At 36.7% G+C, this 21,666-nt stretch overlaps 1 protein-coding gene across 5 annotated transcripts in view; it reads left to right on the top strand.

Moving 5' to 3' along the window:
* Positions 1-21,666, top strand: part of LOC127874187 (uncharacterized) — a 365,429-nt gene that overhangs the window by 178,486 nt on the left and 165,277 nt on the right. Inside the window, exons 1-9 of one of the 5 annotated variants that reach the window (XR_008046695.1) lie at positions 284-419; positions 1,072-1,137; positions 5,590-5,749; positions 6,872-8,824; positions 11,683-11,888; positions 13,207-13,417; positions 13,934-14,046; positions 15,280-15,454; positions 16,015-19,220. The exons of 2 other annotated variants lie outside the window; for them this stretch is intronic. The gene's annotated coding sequence lies outside the window, so the exon portion shown is untranslated. Of the gene's footprint in view, positions 1-283; positions 420-1,071; positions 1,138-5,589; positions 5,750-6,871; positions 8,825-11,682; positions 11,889-13,206; positions 13,428-13,933; positions 14,047-15,243; positions 15,455-16,014; positions 19,221-21,666 lie in introns of those variants that run through there. 2 more of the 5 variants (XR_008046694.1, XR_008046693.1) reach the window with 2 other exon arrangements.

Genomic DNA, 21,666 nt, shown 5'->3' with positions numbered 1-21,666 from the left:
ATAAGATTATTTAACATTAACAGTAATTCAATATCTTGATGTTACTCTGTTTTGCAGTAAGGAAGTGTGCTGTGAGTCCCACAGGAGACAGGCTGTACATCATCAGCTACTACCCTGCCAAGCTTCTCACCCTGGCCAGGGATGGCACACTCCTGGCTACATACACAGACCCAGCACTACAGTGGCCAGATGGTCTACATGTGACCCCTGCAGGCCAGGTGCTGGTCTGTGGAGACTGGCCCTACACTGTACTACAGGTGGACAGGGAGGGAGAGAGTAAGCTGGCTACGCTGGCTACTAAGGAGGATGGAGTGTTGTACCCACGGTCAGTCTGCTACAGCAGCACAACATCATCAATCATTGTGGGACAGTACTGGGACGACAACATCCTGGTGTTCAGAGTGGAATAGTGTGTACATGTATGTATTAGTTGTTGTAATTAGTGATTAGTATTTCAATGACAATGTGTTGTTTAGCATACGAACACAGTAGTGTGTGATGTTACAATACAACATTAAGTGGGTAGTTAAAGATACAAATAATTTATGTTCACATATTGTTATCTGATTACACAATGTGAGGGTTTTTGTTGGAACATAAGATGTAATGCATATTATGTTATGTTGTCATAACGTTTGTGTCATTATGGTCCTAAAATTTAGTTCTTGTAAACTAAAGTTCTTGAATGGAAAAACAAAGCATTTCAACTGAAAATTTAATATTTCTACATAGATGCACATGTACATAGCAACTGAGGCTATTTTTAGACTTTCATTTCTATAAACACCAAGCCATGTAAGAAATGTATATGGATGAATACTTTTTTTATAAAATATGAAATTGTTTAAGCAATCTTTGGAGGAGCATATATTGATATTGTACGCAATGTTTACAGAAATGTAACACTTGATGTGAGATTTATTAATTTGCCATGTTTTATGCTGTTGAAAATTTGTTATTGATTTTCATTACATTTATATAAACGTGTGTGTGTTAATTACATTTTTTATAAATTTGTTTGATTCCTAAATATACATACAAGAAATACATCAAGCTATTCTGCTGCTACAGTGGCTGCTGAGTCAGAACAAGGATGCTGAGGATGTGGTGGACAAGGATGACATGACTACGCAGAAGGTAACATAGACCCGTTGTCAGACCTTTTCTTTGTCATTTTGGGGAAAAATGCCATTGTGGTTTTGGAATATTTTCCTGTGAAAAGTCAATTGATTTGGGAAAAAACTAATTTAATATCATTCTTTTTAATATATCAAATTATACGAATAAAATCATTTTACGATAGTTATATACTTTTATAAATCTAAGTGAAATTTGATTGAGATATAATAATTATAATGCATAAAAACAGGAACATCACGTCAGACAATTTACGCGTGTTTAGTGGAAAAAAACGCCCCGATTGGACGTTTTTTATCACATCTTTACACAGTTACATATATGCCAAAATTTGACAACAAATGGTGAATGTTTGTGTTTATTGGAAATTTTGAGCACTTTTATCGTAAATATTTATCAGAATGTCCTTTTAATAATGGAATATACGAGAGTATCGGGCAATGAGTAGCAACGATAAAAGTAGTAAGTTGGCAGTAATAGATGAAAAGTTTGGTTTCATATGGATGTATTAAGGAATCAATCGAGACGGGATTATGCGTATCTATGCAGAAAAGGGTTAAAACAATTTTTGTTAAATCTTGTTGTTAATGACTATATTTCTGTTTTTATGCTCCCCTTCGAAGAAGAGGGGGTATATTGCTTTGCTCAGGTCGGTCGGTCTGTCTGTCGGTCGGTCCATCTACCAGGTGATTTCCGGATGATAACTCAAGAACGCTTGGGCCTAGGATCATGAAACTTCAAAGGTACATTGATCATGACTCGCAAATGACCCCTATTGATTTTGAGGTCAAAGGTCAAGGTCATGGTTACCCTAAATAGTAAAATGGTTTCCGGATGATAACTCAAGAACGCATACGCCTAGGATCATGAAACTTCATAGGTAGATTGATCATGACTTGCAGATGACCCCTATTGATTTTGAGGTCACTAGGTCAAAGGTCACGGTAACCGGTATAGTAAAATGGTTTCCCGATGATAACTCAAGAACGCATACGCCTAGGATCATGAAACTTCATCATTAGATAGATCATGACTTGCAGATGATACCTATTGATTTTGAGGTCACGAGGTCAAGGTCACGGTGACCCGAAAAAGTATAATGGTTTTTGGATGATAACTCAAGAACTCATATGCCTAGGATCATGAAACTTCATGGGTAGATTGATCATGACTCGCAGATTACCCCTTTTGATTTTGAGGTCACTAGGTCAAAGGTCAAGGTCACAGTGACAAAAAACGTATTCAAACAATGGCTGCCACTACAACGGACAGCCCATATGGGGGGCATGCATGTTTTACAAACAGCCCTTGTTTCTTGAAGAGTCATAACGCACTGTCATAACGTCATTTCACTCTGTAAAAAAAAAATCCACATATGTAGGGTGCAGCCCTCCCCCCCCCCCCATGGCCCGGGGGGGCCTGAATAAATTCTTGTTGAAAGCACTGTAATTTTAATACATGTAAGCAGGCTTTTTCCGCTCCATTTTGGGAATACGCCACACTGGAATTTTGGGAATTTGGCGTCGTGAAAACCCCCATTTTGGGAAAAAAATATTTGCAAAATTGGCTCAATTGGGAAAAATTATCGCATGTAAATAGTGTTTCTTATATTTCAAAGAACTGTTAACTGGTAAATAACGACTATTTTGATAACTTATTATTAAAATTTTACAAAGTATTATGAAAATGTGAGAAAAGTGCAGGTTTTTTAATCTGAATTTGGGGAAAAGGCCTGGCCTTTTTTGAGGTGAAAAAAATCGTGCGAAGCGCCGGATTTTGAGGAAAATTAGGAAAGTCTTAAATAATCATTAACATATTTTACAGTTTTTAAAATAAATTCAATGAAACAGATAATTTAATTATGCAACACTTCCTATTTTCTACACCGGATCAGGTAAACTTATATATTTTAAGGTAAAAAAATAAAAAATAAAAATTTTCTTTTTTTTTTTTTTTGGAATTGGGAAAAAAAAAATCAATTGGGAAAAAAACGACCAGATTTGCATTGGGAATGGGGCCGAATTTCGGACCCGTGGCATAGGGCGGAAAAAGCCTGGTAAGGCACTTATTTAAAAACAAATAAAATGCTTCGGGTATGGGTCCGTTTTACAGATCCATAAATACACCAGGAATGCGCCGTCTTGTGTATTTCCTGTTTATTAAGGATGCAAAAAGATGAGGTGGTAAAGAACATAATGAATTTACATAAGGTTAATTAGCCTCTTAAATTGTTTGTATATTGTACATATGGTAAAATATCCTCTTAAATTGTTTGTATATTACATTTGGTAAAATACCCTCTTAAATTGTTTGTATATTGCAAATTCTCCCACGTCACGTGACTTGTTTTCTATATACAAAGAAGAAAAACTACTGTTGGTTATTACCCCGATATACCAACGGTTGTTTAAAGTGACGTTACTTTGATTGTCCGCGCACATTTTATGAATGAAGACGACGTCATTTGATTGTAATTGTTGTGGTGACGTCATGTTTCGCGGAAAAGTGGAGGACGTTCGGTTAATATAATTCTCATCAATAACCTTTTAATCGCGGATAACTTATTAATGAAAACGTGTTAGAATCGAAATAATCCATGGGTAATGTCGTTCCGATGCATGTTATCAAACCACTCGGGCTACGCCCTCGTGGTTTAATTCCTACGCATCGGAACTCCATACCGTTCATTATTACTGCAATAACCAACGGTTACCCGTGGATTATTTCTTAAATCATTGATATTCCTCCTCATCAAATTTTGGTGATTACAAAAGTATTTCATGGACATATTATTAGTTAATATGTGGATTACTCAGTTTGGAAAAATAAATGAGGAATTTGTGTCATTTCATTTCCCGTGTGTTTGTGATAAATTTGTGGATCGGTAAAACCTTAAAATCAACAAAAAATAGCCCCAAACGCATTATAATGGTTTTACAGTGTTACCTCTGTATTAAAAATGCTAAATATGAAGTGGACAAGAATATGATATGATTTCATAGAAGTTAAAATTGTGTCTTTTCTTTTATGTATCATGTTTACAGTGTTGAGTTTGTATGAAGTTGTGAGATATTTAGTTAAGCTTTGAATGCCTTGGTTCTATAGAGCCTGTTTGCAAGGAGCTGTTACATTCTTTATGTGTATACTGTGTTATCCTTTTTTTTTGTCAATTATAGGGGCCAAAATAAGCCCCATATCAAATGCTGGAACTATGTATTTTTCCCAAACAACTTTCTAAAATTCCCAATTGAAGGTAAAGTAAAAGAAATTTGTCTAGCGGAAAGTGCTGTCCCTGATAAGCCTGTGTGGCTGTATAGGCTTATCTGGGCAGACACTGAGTGCACAATTTATAAAGCCCTGTTTTCTCGGAATGAGGCTCAAAGTAAATCCGCCTACTGTCTGTTACAGAGTTGTACAAGATGATACCAGGTGAGCCTTGTTATGGGAAAAGGGTGCTTAATGCATGTTATGTACCATCCACAGATTAGCCTGTGCAGTGCGCACTCAGAATTATCAGGGATAATGCTTTCCATTATTGAGGAAATTTTCGCTTTAAAGAAATTATTTCTAAACAAAAATCATGTCTTGGTGGAAAGTGTAGTCTCAAGTTAGCCTGTGTGGACTGCACAGGCAAATGTGGTCCTATACATATTCATTAAGCCCAGTTGTCCGGAATATGGCTCAAGTTCAGTCTGCTTCCAGTCTGTTGGTATTTGTAAATTCTGATTAGAACAAATAATTGGTATAAAACCACTATGATTAAAAACTGGTAATTGAGACATCGGTGTACATATAAATGCAAATTTAACATACATATTGAGCAATTCTAATAGTAGCTCACAATTTCCCAATTTAACATAGTTTGCCATTTTAAGAGTTGGCTACTCATTTTTTCACAAAATTGAAAATTTTGAGCTGTATTTTGTTCACAAAATATCATATCAAACACAGTTAATGTTTAAAATAACTTGGACAAAATATTGTTTTGTTATTGGTAACTTTGAAAATATAGTTTTATAGGCGTCAACAAAGTACAGGCAAACTAGTATTGTAATATGATAGTTATTAAGGGCAAATGGCCTGTAACATAATTTTTACTTCAAGGTGTATGTGAAAAAAAGCCTTTTCTTTCCATCTTTATAAAGTACACATAATAGGCACTTCCTTATATGCAAGTGGACTAATAAAATGAGCACTGAAACTGAACATTTCAACAAAAACGCATGTCAAAGAATATATTTTGATTGGATTTTTGCTATTAAGTTCCATGCATTTAAAAAGACCTATAATTCCCAAATTAAAAGATAGAATTTTCCCGATGTTTGATATTATTACGCTAATTTTCCTCATTGGTGTGGTACAGATACTTTTTTCAATTTGGCAAAAAAATTGCTGGTGTATTAATAATTTACTATTTCAAAAGACTTCATATTGGTTTTCTCAATGTTACAGCAACTGCTAAGCACAGAAGACAACGGAGTAGTGAAAGGCTCAGCCAAATCAAAGTCCAGCGATGTGAGGGTGACACAGCCTTTCCATGTCCTTGTATTGCAACATGAAGGACATTTTAGCTGAAACTAACAAGGGAGAGAACTGTAGATCTGCACCAGCAGTGAGTTGTTGCCCTTCAGTTGTTTAATGTTATATTTATTATTTTATGTCTTACAACTTACATGTTGATTGACTTTAAAACTGTTTTCTAGTGTGAATTTAAACATATTTTAACCATCAAAGATCTGTAAAGGCATGGTAAAATAAAATGTGTGTGTGTGTTTTTTGCAACGTTGGTGAGACATTAATATTATTTTTAAATATTAATATTAATTAATATTATAGGTCGCTGTGGTGTAATGGATATGGTGTCCGCCTAGCGACCGGGAGGTCACGGGTTCGATCCCCACCGTGGGAGCGTTCTTTAGATCTTCCCCAAAGACACCAAGTACTGGTTCTAGGCCCAGGAAACGGACTCGAGAGCGTTTATATAAGCCTTAGGCTTTCGATGCAATCGAGCTAAAATAAATAGGTTTAAACCAAATATTAATATTGTTGCCTCTCATTTATTGAAATATATATTAACAATAAAACATATCTAATGGCATTTTAAAAGTAATGTGATAAATAGAATAAGTACAAATAAAAAATATAAAATTTTAAACCAGATGGTTTTCCTTCTTTTTGTTATGCAGCAAAAAAATTGGCTAATAGATAAATAAGCTGTGATGTGGAAAAAAGGGGCCTAATGCATGTGCTTAAATTGTTGGCACAGATTAGCCTGTGCAGTCCACACAGGCTAATCATGGACAACACTTTCCTCTTAAAGGTATTTTTCATTGAACAAATAATCCTCTTTATGAAAATCCAGTCTAGTCAGAAAGTACCCTCCCTTATTAGCTTATGTGAATTTCACATGCTAATCTGGGACGACACTTTCTGACATTAGTGATCCGCATATTGGCTTATGAAAATACATCTCTGAAAATGGAGTAAAGATAATAGATATAAATGTACAGATAAGTATAGCATTAGCCAACACTTTTCTTGTTTTAGTACAAAATGACTTAATTGTATTTATTTTCATGCTATTAAAAACAAGGAACCAATAAAATGCCAGATTAGAAATTCATGTTGTTGAAAACCTTCACAACCTGTCAAGAGGCATAGTTTGTTATAGATATAGATAATAATATAATTTGTTACAAGTTCCTATCACCCACTGTGTTGTTGTTGTTTTCAGCAGAGCACCAGCATTGATATCGAGTTGGCCCAGCAACCGCACGAGTCCCGCCTGCAGGAGCCCCAGTCCAGAACGACCCTTCCCCTCCCCTGACTTCTAACTCCTCCCCCTTGACCTCCTGACTCAAAAAGTCAGCATCGTTGAACAACTCCGTTCTGCAGAAAATTCTGAGCATGATTCTGGTCTGAACAAACACAATGCCCACGTCAAGTTGTCCACACATAAGCCTGGGTAGTTCTGTTAAGCTAGAGTTCCGCGTGGGCCTGAGAGGGACGAGTTTTACAAACACGAAAAGTTATAGCTGTAGTTATGGTAACGCTAACAGTCAGTTGTTGCTGTTGGACATCACAACAAATATCCTGAAGAATAAAAAGTTCAATAACTTGTTCCAATCTTTATGGGACAAACAGAAATTGGACGGGAGAAAATCAAGGAACAATAAAAGCGTAAGCTTTCCTAGTGGGATGCTTCTGCTGTTGATAGTTTGGACGACAATAGGGTTACAGACTGCCCCAGATTGTCCTCTCAGCGGCCAAAATATCATAATAGAACGGACTTTTGGCAATGTTACCGACAAAGAAAGGCAGTAATGACTTGGTTGTGAATACCCAGAGCACGATACATCCATGCTGACACAAAAAGGCAGTTATGACTTGGTGGTGAAAACCCAGAGCACGCTACATCCTTGCTGACCAAGAAATGCAGTAATGACTTGGTTGTGAATACCCAGAGCATGCTACATCCATGCTGACACAGAAAGGCAGTAATGACTATGCTGTGAACACCCAGAGCAAGATATATCCATGCTGACACAGAAAGGAAGTAATGACTATGCTGTGAACACCCAGAGCAAGATATATCCATGCTGACACAGAAAGGCAGTAATGACTATGCTGTGAACACCCAGAGCAAGATATATCAATGCTGACACAGAAAGGAAGTAATGACTATGCTGTGAACACCCAGAGCAAGATATATCCATGCTGACACAAAAAGGCAGTAATGACTATGCTGTGAACACCCAGAGCAAGCTACATCCATGCTGACACAGAAAGGAAGTTATGACTATGATGTAAACACCCAGAGCACAATACATCCATGCTGACACAGAAACGCAGTAATGACTATGCTGTGAACACCCAGAGCACGCTACATCCATGCTGACACAGAAAGGAAGTAATGACTATGCTGTGAACACCCAGAGCAAGATATATCCATGCTGACACAGAAAGGCAGTAATGATTATGCTGTGAACTCCCAGAGCAAGATAAATCCATGCTGACACAGAAAGGCAGTAATGACTACGCTGTGAACACCCAGAGCACAATACATCCATGCTGACACAGAAAGGCAGTAATGACTTGGTTGTAAACACCCAGAGCACAATACATCAATGTTGACTCAGAAAGGCAGTAATGACTTGGTTGTGAACACAGAACACGATACACCCATGCTGACACAGAAAGGCAGTAATTACTTGGCTGTGAACACAGAGCACAATACATCCATGCGGAAACAGAAAGGCAGTCATGACTATGCTGTGAACAACCAGAGCACGATAAATCCATGCTGACACAGAAAGACAGTAAAGACTTGGTTGTAAACACCCAGAGCACAATACATCCATGATGACACAGAAAGGCAGTAAAGACCTTGTTGTAAACACTAAGAGATCCATACATCCATGGGGTGTGCCACAGCCCGAATTACGCCCACTATTGTGAACAAGGTGCTTAAAGTGAACATGTCTGGTTTTGGTATGAGGACTTAGCACTCCAAGCCTAAAAGGCCTCGCATTGAATTGATGCAAGAGAAGGCTTTGAAAAATAACAGCAGTTTTGTTGTGTGGTCCAGTACGCCCTTCGACTCTCAACCTGAAGAAAGCAGAACTCAAACTCGGCTCTTATCAATATCAGCAAGGCCAGCATGTCATATCAGCTTCTTGAGCTTCAGGTGAGACCTTACGTGTTAATTATTTTGTTGAAATAGGGGCCGAAATTCAGCCCAATTCTCATCTCAAAAAGTCTATATCCATGATTACTGGCTTAAGTTCTCAATTCATGGTTTCCTGGAAGAAAAAGAATGTTTTGATAGGTTGCAACATTGAATTAATCAGAACTCAAATTCAGCCTTTGGCAATATCCCGAGGCCAGCATATCAGCTCAGCTTCTTGAGCTTCAGGTAAGATCATACAGTGTTATTCATTTTGTCGAAATTGGGGCCAAAATTGAGTCCCATTCCTAATCTTAAACAGTTTATTTTTTCCATAATTACTGGCTAAAGTTCTCAATTCAAGATTTGACCCCAAACAATGTTTTAATAGGTTACAAATTGAGTTTGTTTCCTTATGCAGCTCTATAAGTTGAACCTTTGTGCAATTATCTTGATAGCACTTATTCTATTTTTTTAAATTATGTTTAGCAAAATCTACAACCATTTTCCCAATTAAATTCAAAACACTATGATTTTTTACGAATTGTCCCAATCCAAAAATGGTTAAAATAAACTCTGCACAAAGCTAGTCCCTAGTTATAGCACATATAAAAGTTTTTTATCAGAATAACAGGCGAAGTTTAGGGGGGAATATAGGAGTGAACTTGTCTGTCGGTCTTTCGGCCTGTCTGTCGGTCCGTATTAAGTGTCCGCTCTCTAATTATCCCCACGCTTTTTGAAAAAAAGGTGGGGATATTGTGGTGATCTCCGCCGTCCGTCCGTCCGTCCGTCTGTCCGTCCGTCCTGGCCACTATCTCCTCCTACACTAAAAGCACTAGAACCTTGAAATTTACACACATGGTAGCTATGAGCATATGTGCGACCCTGCACTATTTGGAATTTTGATCTGACCCCTGGGTCAAAAGTTATAGGGGTTGGGGTGGGGCCGCGTCAGAAATTATCACTCATTTTTTTAGGTTATTTTACATTTACTTCTTTATTTCTACACCGATTCACTTCAAATTGATACTGGACCTCACCTATGACAATACGGTCAATCTCAACCATGCATGGCCCCATTCCCAACCCTGGGGCGCCCCGCCCACATAGGCCACACCCACCAAAAATTTCCATTTACTATAATTTTTTCATTTCTACACGGATTCACTTCAAATTGATACTGAACTTTTGTTATGACATTAGGGTCAATCTCAACTATGCATGGCCCCAATCCCAACCCTGGGGCGCCCGCCCACATAGGCCACACCCACCAAAAAATTCCATTTACTATAATTTTTTCATTTCTACACGGATTCACTTCAAATTGATACTGAACTTCTCTTATGACATTAGGGTCAATCTCAACTATGCATGGCCCCATAACCAACCCTGGGGCCCCGCCCACATAGACCACACCCACCCAAAATTGCCTTTACTATAATTTCTTCATTTCTACACCGATTCACTTCAAATTGATATTGAACTTCTCTTATGACAATACAGTCAATCTCAACTATGCATGGCCCCATTACCAACCCTGGGGCGCCCCGCCCACATAGACCACACCCACCCAAAATTGCCTTTTACTATAATTTCTTCATTTCTACACCGATTCACTTCAAATTGATACTGAACCTCTCTTATGACAATACGGTCAATCTCAACTATGCATGGCCCCATTACCAACCCTGGGGCGCCCTGCCCACATATGTCACACCCACCCAAAATTGCCTTTTACTATAACTTCTTCATTTCTACACCAATTCACTTCTAATTGATGATGAACTTCTCTTATGACAATACGGTCAATCTCAGCTATGCATGGCCCCATTACCAACCCTGGGGCACACCTAGGTCAAACATTCGGCGTGGGGATACGCGTCGGCCTCTGCCGCGCCATTTCTAGTTCAAATAGTTTTCATCCGATCTTCACCAAACTTGGTCAGAAGTTGTATCTACATGATGTCTAGGCCAAGTTCGAACATGGGCCTTGTCGGGTTAAAAACTAGGGCACGGGGTCACTTGGTGTGTTTTTAACATTCTGCATGTTGTCCGCTCTCTAATTCAATTAGTTTTCATCCAATCCTCACCAAACTTGGTCACAAGTTTTTTCTAAATGATCTCTAGGACAAGTTTGAACATGGGCCATTCCGGGCCTTAAAAACTAGGTCACCGGGTCACTTTGTGCATTTTTAACATTCAGCATGTTGTCCGCTCTCTGATTCAAGTAGTTTACATCCGATCTTCACCAAACTTGGTCTGATGTTTTATGGAGATGATCTTAAGGCCAAGTTAGAACATGGGCCTTTCTGGGTGAAAAACTAGGTCAAGGGGTCACTTAGTGCATTTTAAAAATTGAGCATGGTGCCCGCTGTTTTTGTGAAGACGACATGCAAAATATTATGTGTCAATGGGGCTTGTGGGGGTATTCGTCACATCTGTGACAAAGCTCTAGTTTGCTTATTTCACTAAGTTTAATTACTATTTTGAACTCACATCTATTGTTTCTTATTAAATGCCATACAGTTGTATCGTCACACATTTAAAGTTGTTAAGTCTCAGGTATAAGTCATAAACTGTCACATTTAAAGGTGTGCAGACTCACACTTAAATACTAGTACGTAGATTGTAACATTTAAAGTTGTGTTGTCTCACATTTTAAATTGCTGAGTATCACATTTAAAATTATGTAGTCTCAAATTTAAAGTTCTATAGTCACACAATTAAAGGTGTACTATCTCACATTCTAAATTGCTCAAGTTATGCCTGTTTTTGATTTACAAAAAATAAATACACAACACATGTATAACACCTTGCTACAAAACCAAAAATTCCAATTTCAAGTTGGTGCGCGTAAAAATTGATTCTACGTTATTAAGAAATTCAGCACGAAGACATCTTGCGTCAGACTACCAAGCCTCCTATCAATATCTCCTCCCATGTTGGCTTCATCAACACTTCCAACAGAGCCTTGGTGAGTTCGACTTCCGTCTCAGCATCGATGTCGCTTAGCAACAATTGGATGATGGGCGTCGACAAATTAGGCCGGACAAGTCGCTCAAACTGAAACGATCTGATCCAACAGGTAGAGCAGGCATTGCGTGACACGTCCGTTAATGTGACTGACCTCATTATGTTGTTCTCGAATAATGTGAACCTTAGGCCTGGAGAGCAGTTTGCGATTGACGCCATTCAACAACAGTTGTTGTTGGCAATTTTCGGGTTTGGGGTGGCGACTTCGACGTCAGGACTCGCTCCATCTCTGTCCATGGCCCAGTCGCAGCAGCAGCAACAAGAAAAATAAGTAGTATCTTAGGGGTGTTCTGGGATATGGGGCTTCATGTATGTGCTTAAAGTGTCATCCCAGATTAGCCTGTGTAGACTGCACATACATTAAGTCATATTAAAGTGTCATCCCAGATTAGCCTGTGCAGACTGCACATACATCAAGCCCTATTAAAGTGTCATCTCAGATTAGCCTGTGCAGACTGCACATACATTAAGTCCTATTAAAGTGTCATCCCAGATAAGCCTGTGCAGACTGCACAAACATTACGTCCTATTAAAGTGTCATCTCATATTAGCCTGTGCAGACTGCACATACATTAAGCCCTATTAAAGTGTCATCCCAGATTAGCCTGTGCAGACTGCACATACATTAAGTCCTATTAAAGTGTCATTCCAGATTAGCCTGTGCAGACTGCACATACATCAAGTCCTATTAAAGTGTCATCCCAGATTAGCCTGTGCAGACTGCACATACATTAAGTCCTATTAAAGTGTCATACCAGATTAGCCTGTGCAGACTGCACATACATTAAGCCCTATTAAAGTGTCACCCAGATTAGCCTGTGCAGACTGCACATACATTAAGTCCTATTAAAGTGTCATCTCAGATTAGCCTGTGCAGACTGCACATACATTAAGTCCTATTAAAGTGTCATCTCAGATTAGCCTGTGCAGACTGCACATACATTAAGTCCTATTAAAGTGTCATCTCAGATAGCCTGTGCAGACTGCACATACATTAAGCCCTATTTTCCCAGAATGAGACTCGTATACTTCACTTTACATCAGTATTTTATGTGCCTGAAAAGTTCCTAGCATAAAATGGGAATTATGTGCTTTTACATTGATCACACTTAGTAAATAAAATGCAAATAGCACTTGATCTGATATCAATTTTAATCATAGAAGGTAAGGGCATTAAGTTTTGTATAATTTCGACCAAAATTAAGCCCCTGAACCAAAAGTTTATCCTTGCATAAAAATCTGCTTTAATAGAATTGTTAAATTATATTTAATTTTAGTAAAATAATTATGTAAAAGCCTTCAGCTCATTTTAAAAGTCTTTTCGTCATTTATTTTCAACGTTTATTTAAATTCTTGGATTTTGTTTTAAGAGCCTGTTCCTACAGGAACCTATGCAATCATAGATCGGTACCTAGCTGAACAACAGGCTGTATGGTCAGCTGGTCCCAGACGCCCAGTGACACTTCCTGGCCCAGGACCTTGGGGCAAATGCTCAACTATACCTACCCGCAGGGTGGAGCCACTCTGAACCTGGGGCTCCATACTTTCTTGGTCAGGGGCCAAGTTTACCTTGTCAATAAGGTACATGTAGGTTGGTAATGTACATGTAATTAACTATTTATAACATGCAGTGTTTCACTCCAAATTTTAATTCAAACAGTTTGTGTTAAATATTGATAAAACTCTATCCTGGCTGCTAACTTAAACAAATCATTTATGTAAGTGTTAAATATTTATAATAGCCGCCATTTGTATTGCCTTGAAAGGGCTCAGTGGGGGGGAGGCGTACACATGTGTACTTGTCTGCAATTCTACTCGTCCTTACTTTCATCCTTATGTCCGTCCCACCTTTCTAGTGTTGCACATAACTTATTATAATAATAAATATTAGTTCCAGAGGGACACAAAATGTTTGTATCAAGTGTACAATATATAGAAGGCTATGTTTGTATCAAGTGTTTAGTTTAAAGCCCATTTGTTTCAAGATCCTTCAAACATACTTTATTTCTTAAATATTGTTATCATTCAAACGACATTGATTTACTTCTTATATAACTGATGCCATTTCAGAATGCAATTAAATTATTTTGTTTACAGGGACACATTCCTTGGATGCCCTAAGGTTTCTCTATCTGTTCACAAAGGCTTTATACTCACAAGTTCAAGCCCAGTGAGCGATGTTCACATTATCAAACTCTGCATATCAATAGGTAAGTCACCTTGCCATTGCAAAAGGGGCCACTGTGCAAAGCATTCAGGAGACCCAGTTGTAATAGCCTAAACCTTTTGATGCAATAAAGTTTTCACAAATACCCTATAGGTAAAACCCACTACAAACTGGGGTTTCTGCTCTTCAATAAATTGACCAGTTTATCTAATCTAAGTTTAAGGGTTCAGCCACAAACTACTTTATCTTATAAAGAAATGTAAAGACAGTGCACAAGTTCAAAGCAAAACCCTCAAATTTGCATTTAAAATTTAACATCTAGAGTTATATTAAACTCAAAACCACAACAACAACAACAGCAAACAATTTCTCAGCAGGTACCAACATATCTGACTCTTTCACTCTTTACAAAATCATGTTCCATATGAACTGTAAATATGGTTCTTAAACTAACATTGAATTACAAAGAGGGATCAGTGCTGTTTGTACCTTTTAGTTTAGGGGGGTATACAGGAGTGTACTTGTCGGTCTGTTTGTCGGTCTGTCCGTATTAAGTGTCCGCTCTCTAATACAAGTTGTTGTCATCCAATCTTCACCAAACTTGGTCAAAAGTTGTATCTAGATGATCTCTAGGCCAAGTTTGAACATGGGCCATGAGGGCAAAAAACAAGGTCACGGGGTCACTTAGTGCGTTTTACACATTCAGTTTGGTGTCCGCTCTCTATTTCGATTACTTATCATCCGCTTTTCACCACACTTGGTCAGGCTTTTTATATAGATAATCTCTAGGCCATGATCGAACATGGACCATGCTGGTCCAAAAACTAGGTCATGGGGTCACTTAATGCGTTTTACACTTTCAGTTTGGTCTCTGCTCTCCATTTCAAGCACTTATCATCCCCTCTTCAAAAAACTTGGGCAGAAGTTTTATTTAGATGATCTGTAGGTCATGTTCGAACATGGGCCATGCCGTGCGAAAAACTAGGTCACGGGGTCATGGGTGCGTTTTACACATTCAGCATGGTGTTCCCTATTTCAAGTTATTTTCATCCGCTCTTCAGGTGGGGGAGTTCGTCACCTCTGTGTCAAAGCTCAAGTTTTTTTAAAGTTAATATCTTCTTGAGAGAGTATTGTGTTGCCAGGGTTAAACCCGCATTTTGATACTTGATAATTTTTATGAAATGCTAGTTAATTCTTAAAAATAGTTGTCTTAATTGACACATGACATACTTAATTGCAGAATCTGGATATCAAAGCGTTGAGCTTGTTCTTGAAGCATTTGCACCAGCAACAGTCATCATCTCGAGTTACTGGCATCTCTATGGTGTGGAACCCTCCGTCTTTGAACATCATAACAGCACATGAACCAGTGGCAGTCATCATCTCAAGATTCTGGTATATCCATGGTGCAGGACCCTCGGTCTGCAAAGGTCATGCAGAGCGAACCTCAGGTGAGTATTCAAGTCGTGTGAATGTTTTTAGCATGCCCCCAAGTCCACAGATGTGTAGATTCATGTAGATTTACCTGTGTCCGTCCATACGTGCATCCAGTTGTTGAATTTGTATGTCAAGTCTAAACTCAAAAAGTATTGCTTCTAGTTTGATTAAAACAAAGATATTTGCAAAACTGTGAACTTGCCTTCTTTTGTATTTTGGTTCTTTTTCTTTTACATAAGTGGAATTTTGAGACTAAAGTAAAATGTGGGTGCATGGTGGCAAACCCTTTTTACTACTTCTCAAAAGAAATTTGAGTCCAATGGCAAAATGTATCTTCATCAAATCCTAATCCAAATTGTTTGGTAATAAAATGGTCATACTTCAATATAAATATGTATTATCAATTATTATTTTATAAATAGTCTCAGGACCTTCATTTCCTCTATGGATTCAAATCAGATTAGTTGTAAAACCTTGAAATACCAAGTCATGTGCTTGTTCTTGTTTTTTTCATCGGTATCAAAAATAAAATGAAATACTGGCGTTTACAGTAACAAGTATTTCTTGTTTTCAGATGCCATTTGACGAAATCCAACCATTCAATCAGAAACACAGCTTGTTGCAGCAGTTGTTACCATATTGACCCCAGTCAAACCTAAGAAGTCCATAGATAAATACTTTTTTAGATGTGCTAGTCTTTACGTACCTCCTGGTTTGTTCAGCACTTACTCTGACTCTTTGAATTTAATGACGGGTGAAAATGAATGACCTTGTTCAGTTCGAAATGACACATCACAACAATTCAAGTGGAAAGCCAGAAAGTCATGTCAACAGCCACATTTTGTATGTGTAACAGCCAAGTTGTTTTCAAAGAAAAACAATATTTTATTTTTTATTTGACCAATGTTTCATGGGAATTATGATGCTGTCAGTCTCTTTATGTTGAAAGTTTTGGTTAAAAATAGCATGTTAATTTTTTTTTAAAGCACACATATTGCATTTATATCCAATGTCTTTGTCTGTATAATGAATTTTTCACTACATATTTTGATCCTTATAATGGTAAATGTATGGGAAAAACAATTTTATCAAAGATATTCTAAGATTGTCAAGTCTGTGTAAATGATGCTGGTAACTTTGACAAAATTGAAAAAAAGGAGTATTTTCATATTATAAGATATGTTTCAGTTGTCTGTTTTTACCCGTAATATAGATAAGCTAATTTAATGAATTGTTGACAAAGGTTTATAACTTTTACGCTTCAGCTTTTTCTGTCTTTTAATCCTTCCGAAAACAATACTAGTCAATTTGCTGATTTGGGTCGGTATTCGATCATGAATCTTGTTTAGTAGCATACTATTTCATTGGAATAATTATGCATTCTGGGAAAAATTATTAAATCTAACTAAAATTATTGATTCTGTAAATACCACTTTGTTGATTTCAATGGATATTGTTTGTAAAATTAATATAGTATGACTATTGCGTGTTTGGGAAAGCTTTTAATGAAACTGAGTATTATAAAAAACAAAAAAACAAATAAAGAGTTTTATGAAAATTGTCAAAACTTATTATTGTTAATTTGTGTTGTTAGATCATAGATGTGTATGCTCACAATTGTTAAACTTTGTTTTTGGACACAATAGTTTATTATGCGTATCCTCTTTAATAAGTGAGTAACTTAATCAAGATTTATTGATCACTGTATATATTCTGTAGGTATATTTTGCCATTTATACATAAAGCAACTGTAGAACAATTGTATTTTAAATGTAAATTATTCTTGTATTGTTGCCATTTGTATAATATAAACTAACTGTTTACCTTAGTTTGTAAAAACCTTTGTAAAAAAACATTTCCTGTGTGAATGCTCATATATATATTAAACTGTTAAAATAATGCACAGTACCAGAAAAAATAGTCAATTACACAGTAAGGGAAAGTGTTGTCATATGCTAACAATTGTATAAAATTGCAATTGTCTCTATTTGTAATAAAAGAGAGCAATATTATTTGCTTAAAAAATAAAGATGTCTGCTTTGTAAATTAATAATTGTGTTTACATCTCAACATAACACGTAAATACATTAAAGTCTAAAAGGATTTTTTGGAATAAACACTTAAATAAATATATGTGCGTGTATACGCTGATAAAAAAAATTACATTTCATTTAGTTTTGTAACTGCGCGTTTGACCTTTCACGTTGACCATCCCACACTTGCTGTCAGTGCAGTGCCTTCATTAGGGTCATTTTTATGCTCCTGGTAGGGTGGCATATAGCAGTTGAACTGTCCGTCAGTATGTCAGTCTGTCCTTTTGTCCGAAAAAAAAAACTAAAACATTGGCCATAACTTTTTGAATATTGAAAATAGCAACTTGATATTTGGCATGCATGTGCATCTCATGAAGCTGCACATATTGAGTGGTGAAAGGTGAAGGTCAAGGTCATCCTTCAAAGTCAAATGTCAAATTTATGGCGTCTGTCCGTCCGTCCAAAAACTTTAACATTGGCCATAACTTGTTCAATATTGAAGATAGCAACTTGATATTTGGCAGCCATGTGTATCTCATGGAGCTACACCTTTTGAGTGGTAAAAGGTGAAGGTCAAAGTCATCCTTGAAGGTCAAAGGTCAAAAAAATAATCAAAGTGGCGTTCCTATGAAGCTGCACATGGTGAGTGGTTCAAGGTCAAGGTCATCAGTCAAGGTCATCCTTCAAGGTCAAAGGTCAAAAAAATCCAAAGCGGCGTTCTCATGAAGCTGCACATTGTGAGTGGTGTGAGTTCAAGGTCAAGGCCAACCGTCAAGGTCATCCTTCAAGGTCAAAAGTAAAAAAATAAATCAAAGCGGCGTCCTCATGAAGCTGCACATTTTGAGTGGTGGACGTTCAAGGTCAAGGTCATCCTTCAATGTCAAAGGTATAAAAAAAAAATCAAAGAGGCGCAATAGGGGGCATTCTGTGTTTCTGACGAACACATCTCTTGTTTGTAAATATCCCACTGTTTAAGTTCAGCAAATGTTTTAAGACCAGATTTCCTTAAACTTGGGGGTGTTATTATTTTTCTTTTATTGAACGCATGAAACATGTGTGTTTTGTTGTTGAATAGCTAAACATAGCTTGATGTGTGTAGATTGTGTGACAAATGTTGATCAAATTGTTAGATAGAAAAAAACACAATCTTAGTTAACTTGTATGTGTTAATTACCAAACACAAATATAAGTATTTTGTAACAATATAAGTATTGTCTTTATTTGAAATACAGTATGAAATGCAATTTTAAAATCATGCCTTTATATGTTCATCTTCTCCAAATAAGCATTTTGAATAAGCAAATATAATATCTCTATGGAAAGTATCTGTAGGCCCCATGCAATCGCTTGCGTACCTCATATTGATCAGGGTCTTTCTAAATTATTTCATGATTGTTTATCCCTGTCTGAATTGTGTAAATAGCTTCAACATCGTGAGATAACTGTTAAGAGGATTTCAATATTAAAAGTTAAAATAGTATCTTAACTCTTACCGTACATCTGTAGCGTTTATTTTAACATGTTTATATGTTGTGGCTCACTGAGTTTTATATTGTCTATAATCTTGCGCACTTTAATTGTGTTTTTTAAGACAAACATCATTATACTGATTATGCTGTTTTTGTCCAACATTTCTATATATACAAGTTGTATGTAAATAATTAAATATGTTTATGTTGATGATATGTATTTCCCGATCTAAGTTTGATGTTGAACTCTCAATAAACGACATGTTTTGCCAATTAAATCCCGAATGATTGTCTTGTCACTTATATATATAACTTTCCTCTATTGAACCTGGGGAGCTCATTTTGTTTTATTTTGACTGTCATTCCGTCCGTTTGTCCTCCAGCACACTTTTATCTCATGCATAATTTACCATATCATTCATTGACAACAATACAAAATATAAAATCTCCATAGGAATAATGAAACTCCGGAGGCGGTATCCGAAAAAAAACAGTACTTACACCCGCTTATCTCTTACCTAAGACAAGCGAATAATTGCCTATACGAACCAGAGCAATTCCAACGACATACCATGAACCATTAACATAATTAATACTAAAACACGGTCTTGGAAATGTCTATATCAATGTGGGATTTCCATTGTTTTTAAGTTTATTCATGTAACTACATGTAAAATATAACAGTAAACAAATGAGGAATGTATGGGAAAACACTGTCATGCCAAGATGTAAGCTTTCAGTATATAAATACCCTAATGCTGCTTAATATATGCTTTTTATTGTACTATTGGTGAAATAACTCGCTTAATAATGGTTATTAAATGAATATGTTAAATTAGTAGGAACGTACTTAAAACTATACTCATTCAATTCTATTAATATTTGATTTAATACTGTCTATAGTACACTTGCTATACAGGTAAAACTAAATAAGTTAACAACGTTGAAAATTAAGAGGGCAGCTACCACAACTTACGAATATCTTAAAAAAAATCTAATTACAAGGATTATTATTGTTCAACAAATAGGTCTGTTTAGGCTGTATTATACATTTTCTAACACGGTTTTATGCTATTTGTATATGACCCGAAACCTACCCGCAAATACATAACATCAATGTAAACTGTCTTATTTATTTTCAAGTGTAAGCACACAAACTAAATATATTCTAAATTGAATTCATTTTAATAAGCCACTTAAAATGAACATGGCCCGTGTTTCAGACTGCACCAATTTGTATTTTGCATTGACAAAACACACATGCAAAATCTTCTAATCTCACGTAGAGCCATCAGATATAACTTTGAGGAGACTTAAGATAGCAAAACATTGACACCAGTTGCAGAAAGATAAGCATAATATGTCGAACTGACTTCTTACAACACATCTGTATTGACTTTGGCAGTTTGTATAGGACCATATGATCACTTCCGGGTGAAATAATGGGCTTAATAATGTTGAATATAGGCTCATCGAACTTCATGTATAGCGATTTTGTATTTAAAGGGACTTTTACAACTTTGTGGTATAGGTTGAAACATATTTAACCCTTTCCCACTCAGAGCCAAAGTGGAAATGGCTACGTGCAAACAGCATAAAACCAGAAAAGTCTGCGAGTAACTCGCGTTCTGTTCAGGTTTTATGCTATTTGCTGCTCATAAGTATCTAAGGTTTGGAGATGAAGCCTTAAAAACTTGAATCTAGTGAGAAAGGTCTTAAATTAAATGTAACTTTCTAAAGGATTAAAAATGCGTGAAAATACGTTTCTAATGGGTAAAGGGTTAAAAGAACACTGTAAATCAGATAGCGCAATAACACAATAGACACATGATCATATGAACAAACATATGCGTGTATGAGAAATAATAATAATAAATTGATAAAACAAGAAAGAGTAACACGGCAAAGTATTTGGAAATTTTGAAAGGCTTCTGTTTGTTTATGTTATGAATACAATGTTTGATTTTTTGTAAAAATTCGGATGAACAAGCTCTTACAGTGACAGTCTGTTTTAATCCTAAGGTAAGGGGCTCAAGCCCAGGTAGGGATAACGATTGTGTCTGTGTTTTTGTTAAATTTAAATTTGTTGTTTTTTAGCTCCACTGGCGAATGCCCAGAGGGGCTTATGTCATGGTCGTGTGTCCGTCATGCGTGCGTCCGTGCGTTAACTTTTCCTTTAAACATCTCCTAAACTACTGGTCCAATTCTGATGAAATTTCTCAGGAATGTTCCTGGGATGAACCTCTATAAAATTTGTTCAAATTATGCCCCTGAGGTCAAATTTTACCCTGCCCCGGGGGTCAAAAAATTGAAAATTTGCTTTTATAAGGCCTATTTTGTGAAAACTTTCAAATCTTTCGTCCATAACCATTGGGCTTAGGGCTCTCAAATTTGGTATGTAGAGACATCTTATAGTCCTCTACTTAATTTGTTCAAATTATGCCCATGGGGTCAAATTTGACCCTGCCCCGGGGGTTTCAAAATTAAACATATGCTTATATTGGGTCTATTTTGTGAAAACTTTACACATCTTATCGTCCATAACCATTAGGCCTAGGGCTATCAAATTTGATGTGTAGTGACATCATATAGTCCTCTACCAAGTTTGTTCAAATTATGCCCCTTGGGTCAAGTTTGATTCTGCCCTGAGGGTCACAAAATTGAACATATGCTTATATAAGGCCTATTTTGTGAAAACTTTAAAAATCTTCTTGTTCATAACCG

Source organism: Dreissena polymorpha, chromosome 1 (assembly GCF_020536995.1).
Source record: "Dreissena polymorpha isolate Duluth1 chromosome 1, UMN_Dpol_1.0, whole genome shotgun sequence".
In the NCBI taxonomy this organism is placed as follows: Eukaryota; Metazoa; Mollusca; class Bivalvia; order Myida; family Dreissenidae; genus Dreissena; species Dreissena polymorpha.
The sequence above is the reverse complement of the archived record's forward strand: the minus strand, read 5'-3'. Positions and strand labels throughout refer to the sequence as shown.